Below are 13,490 nucleotides of genomic sequence, written 5' to 3'. Positions count from 1 at the left end.
TAAGAGAGAATTGTTCCCATCTCACAACGAGATAGCTACAAGCAGACAAACTAGTACAGGCTGACTGTTACCTTCAGAAGTAATTTAGGAGTTTGGCACATGGAGAGTCAGCTGTGTATGGGCTCCTGTGTGCCCAACATGCCAGGGGTGAGCAGAACAACAGAACTACCTCATGGATTATTCAGGTCAGACAAGCTGGTGGCCCCATGCCTGTTTTGGTGGTAAGCAATCAGCAGAGACAAGCCACCAAACAGACCATGAAAATCAAATTCCCATTTTTCCCCATAAAGTGTTTCTTCCCTATAAACATTTCAGAACAGCCATGCACACCCACATCAATGACATTCTACGTGTTGGGGGAATGGGGAAGCACCTTCAGTGTTCAGAGCTGGCAACCTAGCACTTCACCTAAGCCACTTTCAGTGATTCTTTGCAGTTTTGAACATTTCTTGTGAGTGGGGCTGGAGGTACAGTGAGCGAATGCTACAGAGGTCTCAGCTTAGAGAGGCTCAGCTTAAGGTCTTCACCTTAAGCCGGTAACAATGCTCTCATTCGTAATTTCTCTTTTTCCCAGAAGCTTAATCAATCCATGTGTATTTTTGGCTCTGAAACATTGTCTTTGATTGCGTTAGAAAGGAAAGAGACCCACCCAGCATACCTCACAGTCTGCAAGTACCCTCTGCGTTAGGAAGCATCAGCTAGCAGTGCGTTTCAGAATGCATACCCTTTCCCTCTCCCCTATTTTAGTGGCCCCAAGTACAGAGAAAGCAGTATTTTTATTCCCTGCACATGAAGTGCATTCAGTGTACGTGTAAGAATTAATGAAACATCAGTCAGCCTCTCCTCCTGCCCACAGCCAGTGTTCTCTCCTGCTTCTAAGAAAACCAAACACTAAACAAGACGCAGCCTTGCCTCGAGAGGTCCAAATTAGCCGTGGTTTGAATTGACGAAGATCACAGTGCTGTTTGCACACTGCCGAGTGCCACGTATTTGTTTCTGAGCACACGGATGATTTTTTTCTCTGCAGGTGACCTCAGGACCATGGAGGTACACAGCCTGGTTTGCACCGACTGTGCACTTGGTCGACTTTTACGGTCACCAGTTCACAAGCCCATGCACGACTCTAGCTGGGAGCTGGCGGTTTGTGGCTTAAGCCATGAGCTCTTGAACTATAAGGCGTGGGTTGGTTTGGATTATTTTTTTCCAACACAAAAAGGGTAGTTTTGATATTAACCTGTTTGGGTCATTCTCCTGACTCCCAGACAGCACCATGCCACTAATTCTGCCAGAACGAGTGCCAGTCCATACCTGCCAGAAACCTACTCTCCTGTCTTCGGATGAACAGAGAAGCAAGGCAGACAAGACAGAGGGGCACTGTGGCCCTCTTCATGGCTGGAGAAATGGTCTTTTTAGTTCCCATTACAATGCACTTAGCTGAAGCAGGAACACAAGGCTCAGAGGAAGAGAGGAGGCAATGGTAGCAGGAGAGCCATGCTTGGCTTTTAATCTCTTATTTTCCTCTGGTTCCCTTTCCACATATTTCAGCGCTGTGATCTTCACGCTGCCATTTCATTTTATGCAGGAAGGCATCCAGGGCAGTAGCTAGACTGTAGCAAAGCAACTAAATGAATAAGTTGCATTCATGGTGGTTGAAAGAATTCTTGTGGACGGGTGGGTGAAGGATGGAGCAGGACAAGAGCAGATAACATCAGCCATGTTTCTCCCAATCACTCCCTGCTTTTCTGTCAAGTACAAACGTATCTCAGAGAAGGCTAATCACAGAAGAGTCAGGCAGGCCAGGAGCCCAGATGTCAGGTTGAGTGGATACTACCAGCATCCCACTGTAGATTAGGCAGTCAGGGTACGTGGAACCATCTCTCTCAAAATGACCACCTAGTGCATCTCACCGATAAACTGATCCATCTCTTCATGATAAATTGAGGCTTACACAAAGAAGGGGAAAAAAAAAAACCCTTCACATGTTCTCCAGATGCAAGACAACTCTCTCCCTGCTGCCCACCCTGCCACTGAGCCATGCTGAGAAGCAGAGTGCAGGCAGAGTGGAGCTGTGGCATCCCTAAAGGCCAAGCAGATTAAAGCTCTAGAGACCAGTCCTCGGACTGGACCATCTCACAGGCAGCTTTTGCGCATCTTAAGGAGTAAAAGACAGGAGCGGGGAATGGAGCCCATTGCAGAGGCAAGCAGCGCTGTCTGTACAGCTCACCCATCCTCTGCCAGCTTGGGGGAATGAGAAAACAGCGCTGGGAATCAAACCCAGACCTCCCACATGCTACTGCAGAGACACCGAGCGCTAAAGCACCGAATCCTGGTGCCAGCCCAGGCAACGAGAGTCCGGTGTGGGAACCAAACCCAAGCACATCTCTGTGCACTAGCGCAGAATGGCTCCGGTGCTGGAGCCGGTGTCCACCTGCGCTCTTCCAAACCAAGCACAAGAAACAGCCCCAGCTGAGCTCCAGCAGAAGGCGAAAAACAGAAGCGAATGTCGCCATCTCTTCCCCCTATAGGCAAGGTTTTGGAGGTAGAATGCCGGTTTGTAGGTTGATAGGGGTTTTATAGGGGGGCCGTTGATAATCCAAAATGAAGATGAAACAAATCAAAGCCTCAATGATTAGATGAGGATGAGGGGTTAGGATTTTCACCCCTGCTCTGCATTTCCATCTCCTTCATGCTCTTATGTGCACAGATATAAAAACCCAGCCACCGATGCAGGTATCCCGAGAACCCTGCCCAGGCCAGGATGGCTGGGGTTTGCTCGCTGACAAAGGGACCACAAGAGGCACCAGGACCGGAGCAGGCAGTGCTGGGCGGGTGCGGCAGGTGTGCGTCACCGGGCCAGGGTCCCCAGGAAGAGGAGCAGTGGCTGTGACCGTGCTTCTTTCCTTTTCCCTGCTGAGACCTACCTCTGCCTGCCAAGGCAGAGCCAAGGGAAAGCTGAAGTGGGTCTCACCTCGCAGGCTGTTGTCCAATTTCACCCTACCCCAACCCTCTGAGACCCCCACCCAGCGCTGGGAGACAGGCTGGTGTGGCATGGGACTAGAGAGAAGCGGGAGATGTGGAGGCAGCACGAGCTGCTGCTGCTTTGGGGGCGGCGTAGGCAAGCGCTTGGAAGTCGCCCATACCCACAGCTCCCCTCTTACAGAGCACCTTGCACCCACGCATGGCTGCTGTGCTCTCCAGAGCTGCAGCTGGGGCATGCTGGGTCACCGGACACCCCAGGGTGGTGAGCCCCTGTTCTGCTTCCCTCGGGCTTGGGCGATGGGGCAGCATGGGGTCCCCTGAGCCAGGGGTGCTGTGTACCCAGGCCTCCCTGCCTGCCCACGGAGGGGGGACCAGCCGCCACCCCTGCACTGCTTGCACCCACCTGGGGGTGGCTGTGCTTGACGGTGGGGGGCAGTATTGGAGGGCTCCTCCTTTTGCCCATGCTGGAGCTTACCCGGAAAGTGAGGAAAAATCCCAGGCGAAGGTGGCAGCACGAAAGACTGGGAGGTAAAAGGGGGTGAGGATGCAGCCCGTGCTGCCTGCCCTCATGAGCATCAGAGCTGTAAGACCCCTCCCCAGCCACCCTCCCTACCTCTGCCCAAACCTGTCCCAGGTCACCTCTGGGAAGTGCCACAGGGGAATGCAGGGCTCACCCAGCTTGGTACTTGCAGGCAGGGCTGGCATCGCACAGCCCGACCCAGCATCCTTCCCCTGCCCTCCAACCTCCCTGCAAAACCTGGGGCGGGGGCTGAGCTGGGCTCCCCCAGCACCTCCCCTCCTCTCCTTTCGCCCTGGTCATTTGAGGGGTGGGGATGCACCCCCATACACACACACCAAGGGTTGTGCTTTTGGAGGCTCTCATGGGGAAATGAGACCTGAGGGAGGGGGCAGCACCCCCCACCCTGGACAGTGCTGGAGTCTCCAGGGAGATCCGGCAGCAGCCACGAGCTGCGGGGCCTGAGAAATTCCTCCCAAAAATGGGAAAAAGGCTCCCGCACGCCCTCCTCGCTCCACACAGGTAAACTTTCTACTCCCACTTGCGGAGGGAGAGGGAGGGAGGGAGCTCTCTGGCAGGGAGGATCCAGGCGCGGATAAACCCTGGGAAGCCTTCGATATTTATAGAAGCACAGTCAGAATATGGCAGGGTAGGTGGCTCTCAGCCCCTCGACAGGGAATGGCTCCTGGTTTTTAACAATAGCCCAGTGAAACCCCTCAGAAAAGGGAAAATGAGACACTGGCAGGACCAAGGCGAGCGAGGGGGCGGGCAGCGGCGCACTCCCACCGCAGGATGCTCCGGGTGCCTTGGGGGCCCCGCTGCTGCCCCAGCCCCCAGCTCGCCTGGCAGGGCTGCAGGGGGCTGCGGGATGCAGCCCCTCTCCCTCCTCCTCCTCCTGCTGCTGCTGCTGGGGGCCTCTCTTGCCCACTGAAGGCCTCCGGTCTGGTGTAGGGGAAGGTGGGTTGCGGGGAGCCCACACTGGAGCTGATGGTGGGGATAAGGGAAGGGGGGGAGGACAGCTCGCCCCCATCCCCCCCACTGCTCTCCCAGCGTGGGGGCGTGCAGTGGGGGCACTTAAAACAGCCCCAACACGTTCAACACCTTGCGCCCAGCGCTCATGGCGAGGCACGGCAGCCACACGCTCCCGCACCCCACAGCGCTCCGCTCCCTTTGTCTTGCCACCATCTTACGGAAAGACTCACATGGCACGCTACGGTTGGGATACACCGGTGTCTCTCGCGTACCGACAGCACGATAGCCATTTTGCATCCCTCCAGAGCGGGCTGGGGAAGGGGCTCCCAGCATGGGGATGCAGGGGGTGTAGCAGAGAGGGGCCACGATGCCCCACTGCCAGCCCCCGCAGCCAGGGATAAATTAAAACCTGTGAAGTTGCCTGAATACGGCACCTCGTAGGCTGAGATTAAGTCTCTTGACGTGCTTGGACTTAAAATAGCCCTTCACCTCCACGCAAGCAGGCGCGCTCGTCCCGGCGCTGGGCTGGCTCCTGCCGCGGTGCCAGGGGCGGCCCCGGCCCCCCAGGTCCCCGGCCCCCACATTAGGCCGCTCGTGATCGAGAGGCCAGCGTGGGTTTGAAATAATGCACCACCCTCCACGCGACAACCCGGTTTTCATGAACTGGTATTCCTAATGAGCTCTATTTTCTCATCAAAGCATGACAAGGAGCCGCTGAACCACTGAAGAGAAAGAGAAAATTTGCGGATGGATGGACAGGAATTATCGGCATTTTCACCCTTTTCCAAATCCGTGTTCCTTCTCCCATGTCTTCCTCACCCCACCTGCACACCCCCCCAAAAAAAATCACAAGGGACTTTCTCCCGATGCACCAACACGATATGCAACTCAAAGCATCCCTCTCGCCTTCTCTTCCCGTCCTATTTGATGAGCCTAGAGGGAATCAACATGTCTGGTGAATGTTTCTTCCTTTTCTTTCGCTGTATCTGCTGCTAAGAGCAGCAAACCTAAATCTTTTGTTCTACCGTGAGTGGTCCTCCCCGGGCAAACCTGTGTACAGAAAACGAGCTGCCACTAGAAACACAGAAACAGGAATTTCCCTACCTTGGTTTGTAGAAGCAGAACCTCTAGACGGACAGATCAAGGGAGAGAGCATGTTGGGAATGTCCAGTCTCCTCTTCTTGCTTGCATATCCACATAAGAAGAATAAGGGTCGGGGGACAAATGTGGGGGAATGAGTTTAAAAAAAAATCCTATTTGGCCGTAAAAAAAAATAGAGAATTCTTTGTGGCAATCGTCTCGAAGCGGTGCAAATTCAAAAGCAGGAGAGAATCACTTCAGAGGGTATTCAGTGCGAGTGGTGAGGATCGTCAAATGCAGGTTCCAGAGCAAGCATTCCTTTCACCTTTTTAATGATTATTCTTGTAATTATTCTTTTTTTTTTTCCTGGAGCCCTAGTGGAGAAGGTTGTGTTTAAAGCAACTGGAGGTCGGTGCTGTTCTTCTGTGAAGCATGATTATCCTCAAAGCGTCCCCTTCCTGAAGGGAAAAATAAGCATCAATTTTGTATTAGAGGGGTCTGAAGGGGATAAAAACCGCTCCCCAACAAAGACATTAATACATTGAGAAGAAAGGGAAGCAAAACGCATTTCCCAACAGTGCACACAAGCGGAATCAAGGAAGGAAAAAGAAAAAAAAAAAAAAAAAAACAGCTGGCACGGGTCTATAAATAATTCAGATACGAGCTGACTACACCATTCCTGGGCTAGGCATGCATACGAGACGGGGAAGCGGGCGCGATGTGAATCGCGGCGAGCTAAACGAGCTCCCCCCGCCCCCCCCCCCCGGCGCCTTGCCCACCGCCCCCTCCCCACGCACGCCCAGCACTTCGCCCACCCCCGGGCCCAGCCCCCGGAGGGCTGGCGTGGGCCGTGCCCACCCCTCTGCAGTGCTGCCGGCACCGCTGCCCGCCGCGCTCCGGCTTCAATGGGCAGCGTGGGGCGCGCTCCGCGCAGCCGGGCGCGCACACGCACGGACACGAGGGGGGTGGGTAAAGGGGGGGGGGGGGGGGGAAGAGGAGAGGGGGGGGACTTCACCTGCAACGTGGCCGCTTTGCACTACGCGGCCCCGCACACGCATCGCCCCCCGCAACGCATCCATTGGCTCCCTGCGGTTTGGGTTGGGTTTGGGTTTTTTTGTTTTTTTTTTTTAGGGGTGGGTTGGTGGCTGGGGGTCACCCCCCACGCCCCACTGGTGACAGGGCTTCTAGCTATGCAGGCATTTATTTAATGAACTCGCAGGTATTCTTTTTTTTCTCCCCCTTTCCCCTCCCATCTCGCCCGGAGAACAATTCACACTTGGAGCTGTCACAAAACCCAGACCCACATACATACATACCCGCAAATCCTGCTTCAAGCACCCGGGCTGCTCTGAGCAGCTACTGCCCCCCTCTCTCTCTCCCTGCAAGGCTGCTCCACCTCAGACATGCTCAACTTCTTCACTCTCTTCTCTGCTACTGCCAGGGTAGGAGATACGGGGCGGGGAGGGGGAAGTGTTCAGAGCATCACCCTAAAAATATACGGAATTAAAAAAAAAAAAAAATCCTCTGCAATGTAAAAGCACCCGGAGGTGGAGAAAGCACAGGAAGGCGAACTAGGCGAACTAATAAAGCGGCTTAATGATTAATAATAATAAAATATCCGCGCGGATAACGGTGGGAAGGGGGAAAAATCACGGCGGGGGGGGGGGGGAGGGAGGGACTCTGCGAGCGAGCGAAGGGAAAACGGTGGAAGAGGAGGAGGAGGAGGGAGAGGGAATGGGAGATGAACCCCTTCCCGCCGCGGGTCTCAAGCTCCTGGCGGGGGCGATGGGGGTGCCGGTGCCCGGGCTCCGGGCCGGGGCCGAGACCGCAGCCGCCGCCGCCGGGGGGCAGCGCCCGGGGCTCCGCGGGTCCGGCCCCAGGGGAGGCGGCGTGGAGAGCTGGGGGCACCCGTGGTTGGAAGCGAGCGATTAAAGGGGTGCTTGGGAAAAAAAATATTAACAATAACCGTAAAATAGTAATAATAAGAAGAAAGGAACAGGCGCCCAGCCAGCAGGCAGGCAGCAGGATTGGATGTGAATGGAAAGAAAGGAGTGAGAGCGGAGATAACGCTAATATCCAAATTGGATGCTCCGCAATTAAGCCCGGTGCTTTAATTGCTATTCTCAGAGCCCCCTGGAAGCTAAGGAACGTGAAATCAGCCTGAACAGAAAGCAAAGTGCGTTTGCGCACACCTCCCTGCCTGCGCTGCCCTGCCCACCCGCGGGTGTCTGCGCCCGTGCTCCCTGGGGTGCTGCAGCCTCGCCCCTGCAGTGCCATCCGCAGCAGGGCTCTGTGGCCACAGCTCTGTCCTTGTCCTTTCCACACCTGGGGTTAGCTCTGAGCGCCCGACAGGGCAGAGCGCGCCCACTTGCCCCACACAGCCCTGCAACACGGCCCTGGGGGAAGTCTGTCCCAATTGGGGCAAGCCAGCGGAGATACCGATGCAGAGCCCCTCCAAGAGGACGTGCCAAGCGCATCCTTCAGGACACAGAGTCATCCTAGGGTCACAAAGGCTCACCCTGCCCCAGGTTGGGTCTTGGTAGGAGGTCTGGATGGGCTCAGACAGATCTTGGTAAACCCCTAGAGACAAGAGCAGTGGGGAAAGCCCTCCCCATCCTGCCCCACCAGCTATGCTCATCCTGCAGTAAAGCAGACCCCAAGTCCAACACCATGTGCTCTGCCCCAGTGCCCATCTGGGCGGCATTGTCTAGCCTTTGCATCCCCCTCACCAAAAGCACCCTTCCAGGAAAACAAAGTGACCTCTACCTATCTAAGCAAGCTCTGTGTCCAGGAGCAGTGACGAAGGTACCCCTCAAAAGATGGGCAAGGAGGGCTGGATCCCACTTGCTGAAGAGCTGTGCTCCAACAAGCAGTCAATCACTCTCTAACTCAATTCTGGCTCTTTGTTGCAGGTATGTATCAGCATGGCAATAGATGGATAAGACAAAGGTCCACACTAGCACAGTCAAGGTTCCTGAGGGAGAAAGGCCACTTGAAAGCACCACATCGTCTCTCAACCCCAGGGTCCTGCCACTTTGTACCTCGTGGGTCAAACAGGGTTTGCTGGTTTGCAGAAAAGGTTATGGATGGCAATGTGGCCATGGCATCACATGCACATACTGATATGCAACATGGAGCTTGCTGTGTCCATGTACACTGGGTGTACAATGGTGTTTTTCCATGTAACTACAGTGACCACAAGCAATGCCAATGTGTGCTTAATCTCCTTGCCAAAAGCATATACCAAGATTTTAATTTTGACAGCCAGGATCTTTCTGAGGGTGCTGGTGAGGTCTGTTCTGTTAGAAAGATTTTCCTAACATTTTTAGGCATGCTTAAAAAAAGTGACTATGATCTTTTTCATTCTAATTTCAGTAAAAATGGAAGACATATTAGCCAAAGCCTGAAGTAATCTGAAATTATCTCAGAACAGTTGGAGGAAAGAAATGTAGAGTGATACTTGCATACAGAAGTTGCTAATAGCTGAAGAGATTAGTCATTTGACTTTCCTGTTCCTTTCACTGATATTAGTGATACAAGAATAGCAGACAGAATTTGGCCGAAGGATGTTTTTCCTTTCTCTATGGCAAGAAGGGATACGCTGGAACTGTGCAGGTCCTCCTGCATTCTTCTAGTTGAAACAAGAGCAGGAGCTTGACAGAAATGAGAGAGAACGGTTTTCAGCTAGCACATTACATAGAAACACAAAATGGAGGGTTAAGAAGTATCTTAGGAACTATTTCTGAAAAGGGGCCCATCAATCAAAAGAGAACAGCTGCAATTATTTTCAGCAAGTCAGCAATATTTAAGATTATCATTCTCTGTGACCTTAAGATGAAGGAATTAATCAAATGTGAGTTTTCTTTCTGCAACACCACAGCTCCACAGTTGCATGCTACATGGCAGCCTGCATTATTGCTTGCTTTTAAGGATAAGACTAATTGCCTTTCCACTTAGTGGATGTATATAGAAACATTATACAAACATATTATGCATATACATAAAAATCATAAGGTCCAAGTTCCCTATAGGGCTCAGGGGTCTGAGTGTCTGATTTGAAAGGTGGTCAATTGCCCCTGCCAAAGAAATCAGGTTCACCTGCAAGTTTGAAACTGGGCACACAACACTTCTGATTGCTTCAGCATATCTTCTTCTAGAGATTCTGCACAGCATCTAAACCCCAAATTACTTTCACATTAAGATGTAATATTTATTATAAATAATGGGTGTGGAGATAGGAGGCACATAAAACTTGCTACAAAATCTCCAGCAACATAGTACTATGACAGGGTTTACTCTCACTAGCTGTGACTGACTTATTTTTTCTTCAATCAGCTAAGATGAATGAACAGCATAAAATGAAACAAATAGCAACTCCGACGGGAAATTGGTTTTTCAAACATCTCTTCAATTCAAAAACACTTAAATGTTATTTGTAAGAGAAATTGAGGGATTTGTTTTAAATGTGTCCATGTTTACTATAAATTAAGGGCCATATTATTCTTGTCCTGCCTAAGATAAATGAATGTGGATGAAAGTTCTTATATCAAAAGCAACCAGGGCTGGATGTGGCAGAGGTGGTGTTGGGGAGGATGCACAGCAGCAGAGCCATTGGGCCTACAGGACAGCATCTGCCACCACTGACAGGAAAGTACCTGTGCTGTGTTTAATCCTCTGTAAATACCCCTGACTTCATAAAATCAGTGCACTACAAGTGGCCTCTATCTGCCCACTATGGTCAGAAAAGGGAAAAGATGGGCAATTCATGGGTCATCTGCACAAGCACCGACCCAGTTGCATCAGTGTAAGAAAAAGGCATGTCCATGCAGAGCAAGGCCTTATGATCAGTGAAATGGATGGATTGCTCTGGAGAATTCACACCATATAAAAAAAAAAAAAAAAAAAGGGTTCGTAATAACATTCCTTTGGGTGTTTGCATATAGCAGAGCACAGTAACCAGATCTCCAGCTGCTTTTATATGGTGCTCTGTGCCCTGCTCCATCCAGTCAATCTGATTATTAAATGGCAAAATAAATCCATGCTTGTATCCCAGACCTTCCCACTCTCAGAGCAGAAGAGACACTGTGGCAATCCTAGTGTTCAGGTTCTAAGCCTATAACATCTTTGGAAGATCACCATAACAATGACCACACAGGCCCACAAACAAGGATGCCATGTCATACTGCATGAACAAGATTTATCAGAGAATTAAAGGGAAAGCAAATAAAGCAACTAGAAAAACAAACCTGACAGTGTCATGATCACCTGGATGAAGGACTGGGCTGGGTTTTGTCATGAAACCTTTCATCTTCGCTATTGCACATGGCTCAGAACCAAGAGACGCTAGAGAAGGATTGAACCAGGAGCCAATGGTGGGGGTTCTGGTTGTTCTCCTTCAAAGACACCTGGACACAAGACCGCTTGTCTCATTTGCTACCTCAGAGGACACTCAGCCTGCCAGCAGCCTTGCAGAAAAGAATAGTGAGCACTGTTGCATTTGCTTTGAAGTGATACACATGTTCTCTCAGCTGTCACACTAGTACACTTAAATGAGCTCCCATCATTTTACATTGCAATAATTGCAGCATCCCCTGCTGTCTCCACCATGGCCAGTCTGTCCCCAGAAATCCTAAACAACTAGCGGACTGTTTTTTTGTCACACAGAATCAAAAAATGGGTGAAGTAGATTAAAAGAGAAACAGCTTTCCCTGTGTCTTTATAGACTTGTTTTATTCTTTTGAGTATGGAATGTCAGGCTCACTGAAATTGTTTTTTTCTGGATGGTCATTTATATGTGAAATGCATACATATTAAACTAAGAAACTGTGCAGTTCTTTCTTTCAAATGGAAATGAGTTATTTTTAAACTCCAGAAGCACAGACAAGATTTCAAACTGGCATTGTCACTTTTTTAAGATGGTGTATGGCTCTACTACCCATAGCACAAACAGACCAAAGAACCTCTCTGTTGACAGCCGCCACACATAATAACTAGTAATTATCATCAGATGCTGTATTGTACATCACCAAAGCACTGTACAAACATTAGTCATGTATGTCGTCCCTTTTGGCATGACATCCTACACATAATGTGCATGTAGGAAAGGTCGAAGCACTGCCTCACACAGGTCTGAGAAAGAAGCCCTTCTCCTCCACCTCTAGGGTGCAAAGATCATTCCAGTGGCTGGAGATTTTGTCCCACCTCGTTAGTCTTAACAAGGCACGGCTTCCTGATACGCTTCAATGAATGGGAAACCATAGCCCTCCAGGCAGTCATCTCCGTCCTGTTCCAACCCTAACGAGACAAACAGATTATCTGTTTTCTTGTTTAAAATCATCTCTCTGCTTGATGAAAACCTTATTGGTTCTCTCCAGATTTAAGCGATGACACCCTTTCTTCTCTTTACTGGAGGAGCTGCAAAATGGATTAGGTAGATTGCCTTCATGGTTTAAAGGAAACTGGAAAACCGCTTTCAGTAAGAGATAAGGTGTAGCTTTTGCCAGCTTATCATGATGAAAAGCGAAAAAAGAGTCTCTTCAAGAAAGTGTCTGCATTCACCTATTCTCCTTACAGGGTGTACAGCAGCCAGCAAAATCACCCTTATGTCTGAAAGCTGTCTTCAATGTTCTAGCACAGGATCCATCAGAGCATTCAAAACTAAATTAAAATCCCAAGGAGGAATAGGGGATTTAATTCTAGGATTAAGCTTTGAAGTTGCTCCCAGGAAATAAATTATTGGATGAGAATCAACACACCAATTATCTAGTTTACTGCTCATGCTACTGAGAGCTGCTGCACACACCCTGAGGGATCGGATACCACAGCTCTACCTAGCCAGTCTTGTCTTTAACACAATATTCACATAAAGGCAAAAACTCAGCTCATTGCATTCCAAGAAACTTAGCTTCCCGGCTCCCATTATTAACAGAGAAACCGCCCACTACAAAATGTAGGGCAATATGATACAGTCACTTAAACTCCCTGCTTTTCACCTTTTATCTTGCTTTGTTGTGGATAATAGAATAGTTAATAACATGCCACTTCTTTGCTCTGTATGTTATAGTAGGGTCAAAGTACTACAATATTGGTGCTACCATAAATAAGCCCTTTTATTTTTCTTACACAGAAGGCCTACACACTAGTTACACACCAGGCAAGCCCTATTCCATTCAAATGGCATCTAGATGAAGCAGTGGGACATATCCAGCTTTTCACTTGCTATTCCACAGATTTCTTCAAGCTACCCAGAATGCCTCAACTTCACTTATGCAGCCTATATACATGTCAAATCCGTAATGTTTGTTCAATGGCACATCGCTACAGCATGAACCACCTCCTGAAGAAGGAACAAATAAAGTGAAATAGCTCCAAGACAGATAGAAGTGTCTGGAGCAAAGAGGAGTATAGACATCAGAGCTGATATTTCACTCAGACTAAATGCTAACAGTTAATCAGTGCTATTATAAACTCACTCAGAACACTAAGTTACAGTGGGTAAAAAATAAATTCTTCCCTCAGAAAAATATGCATGTGTCACCACTGAGGCAAAAGCTGGCAGTAGCAGTATACACAAATATTCGATTTTCTCCCAAGGAATGTATTTTTTGTTTAAATACCTTATGACCCTAAAAATACTGCCACCAAAGCATACCTATTTTTTCCCCAAACACATGGTTCGTATCTTCTGTGCGGGGCTTCCTTACACTCTTTAACACAGGAAAGTGATGTACACAAAGCCAAAATGAAATTTCATCCACCTTCCATGTCCTCCTTCACCCACAAGCTGTACCAGCCCTTCTGCTACCATTTAATACACACATGCATACATAGGGATCACTGGGTGCTAAGAACGCAGCTGGAAGCAGCCAGGGCTGCACATTCTCCACCTCTGCAAGGAATTTCTCAGTTTATGCGAAGTTCACCAAGACATGGGCAGCTAAAC

General features: G+C 49.9%; 1 protein-coding gene across 2 annotated transcripts in view; it reads right to left on the bottom strand.

The window, feature by feature from the left end:
- Nucleotides 1-13,490, bottom strand: part of GRIN2B (glutamate ionotropic receptor NMDA type subunit 2B) — a 216,325-nt gene that overhangs the window by 191,551 nt on the left and 11,284 nt on the right. The window contains exon 2 of one of the 2 annotated variants that reach the window (XM_040555144.1): nt 5,573-6,006. The gene's annotated coding sequence lies outside the window, so the exon portion shown is untranslated. Of the gene's footprint in view, nt 1-5,572; nt 6,229-13,490 lie in introns of those variants that run through there. The other variant, XM_040555172.1, reaches the window with a different exon arrangement.

The sequence above is a fragment of the Cygnus olor genome, chromosome 1 (assembly GCF_009769625.2).
Source record: "Cygnus olor isolate bCygOlo1 chromosome 1, bCygOlo1.pri.v2, whole genome shotgun sequence".
Classification (NCBI taxonomy): domain Eukaryota; kingdom Metazoa; phylum Chordata; class Aves; order Anseriformes; family Anatidae; genus Cygnus; species Cygnus olor.
Note: the sequence above shows the minus strand (reverse complement) of the source record. Positions and strands in the feature narration are given on the sequence as shown.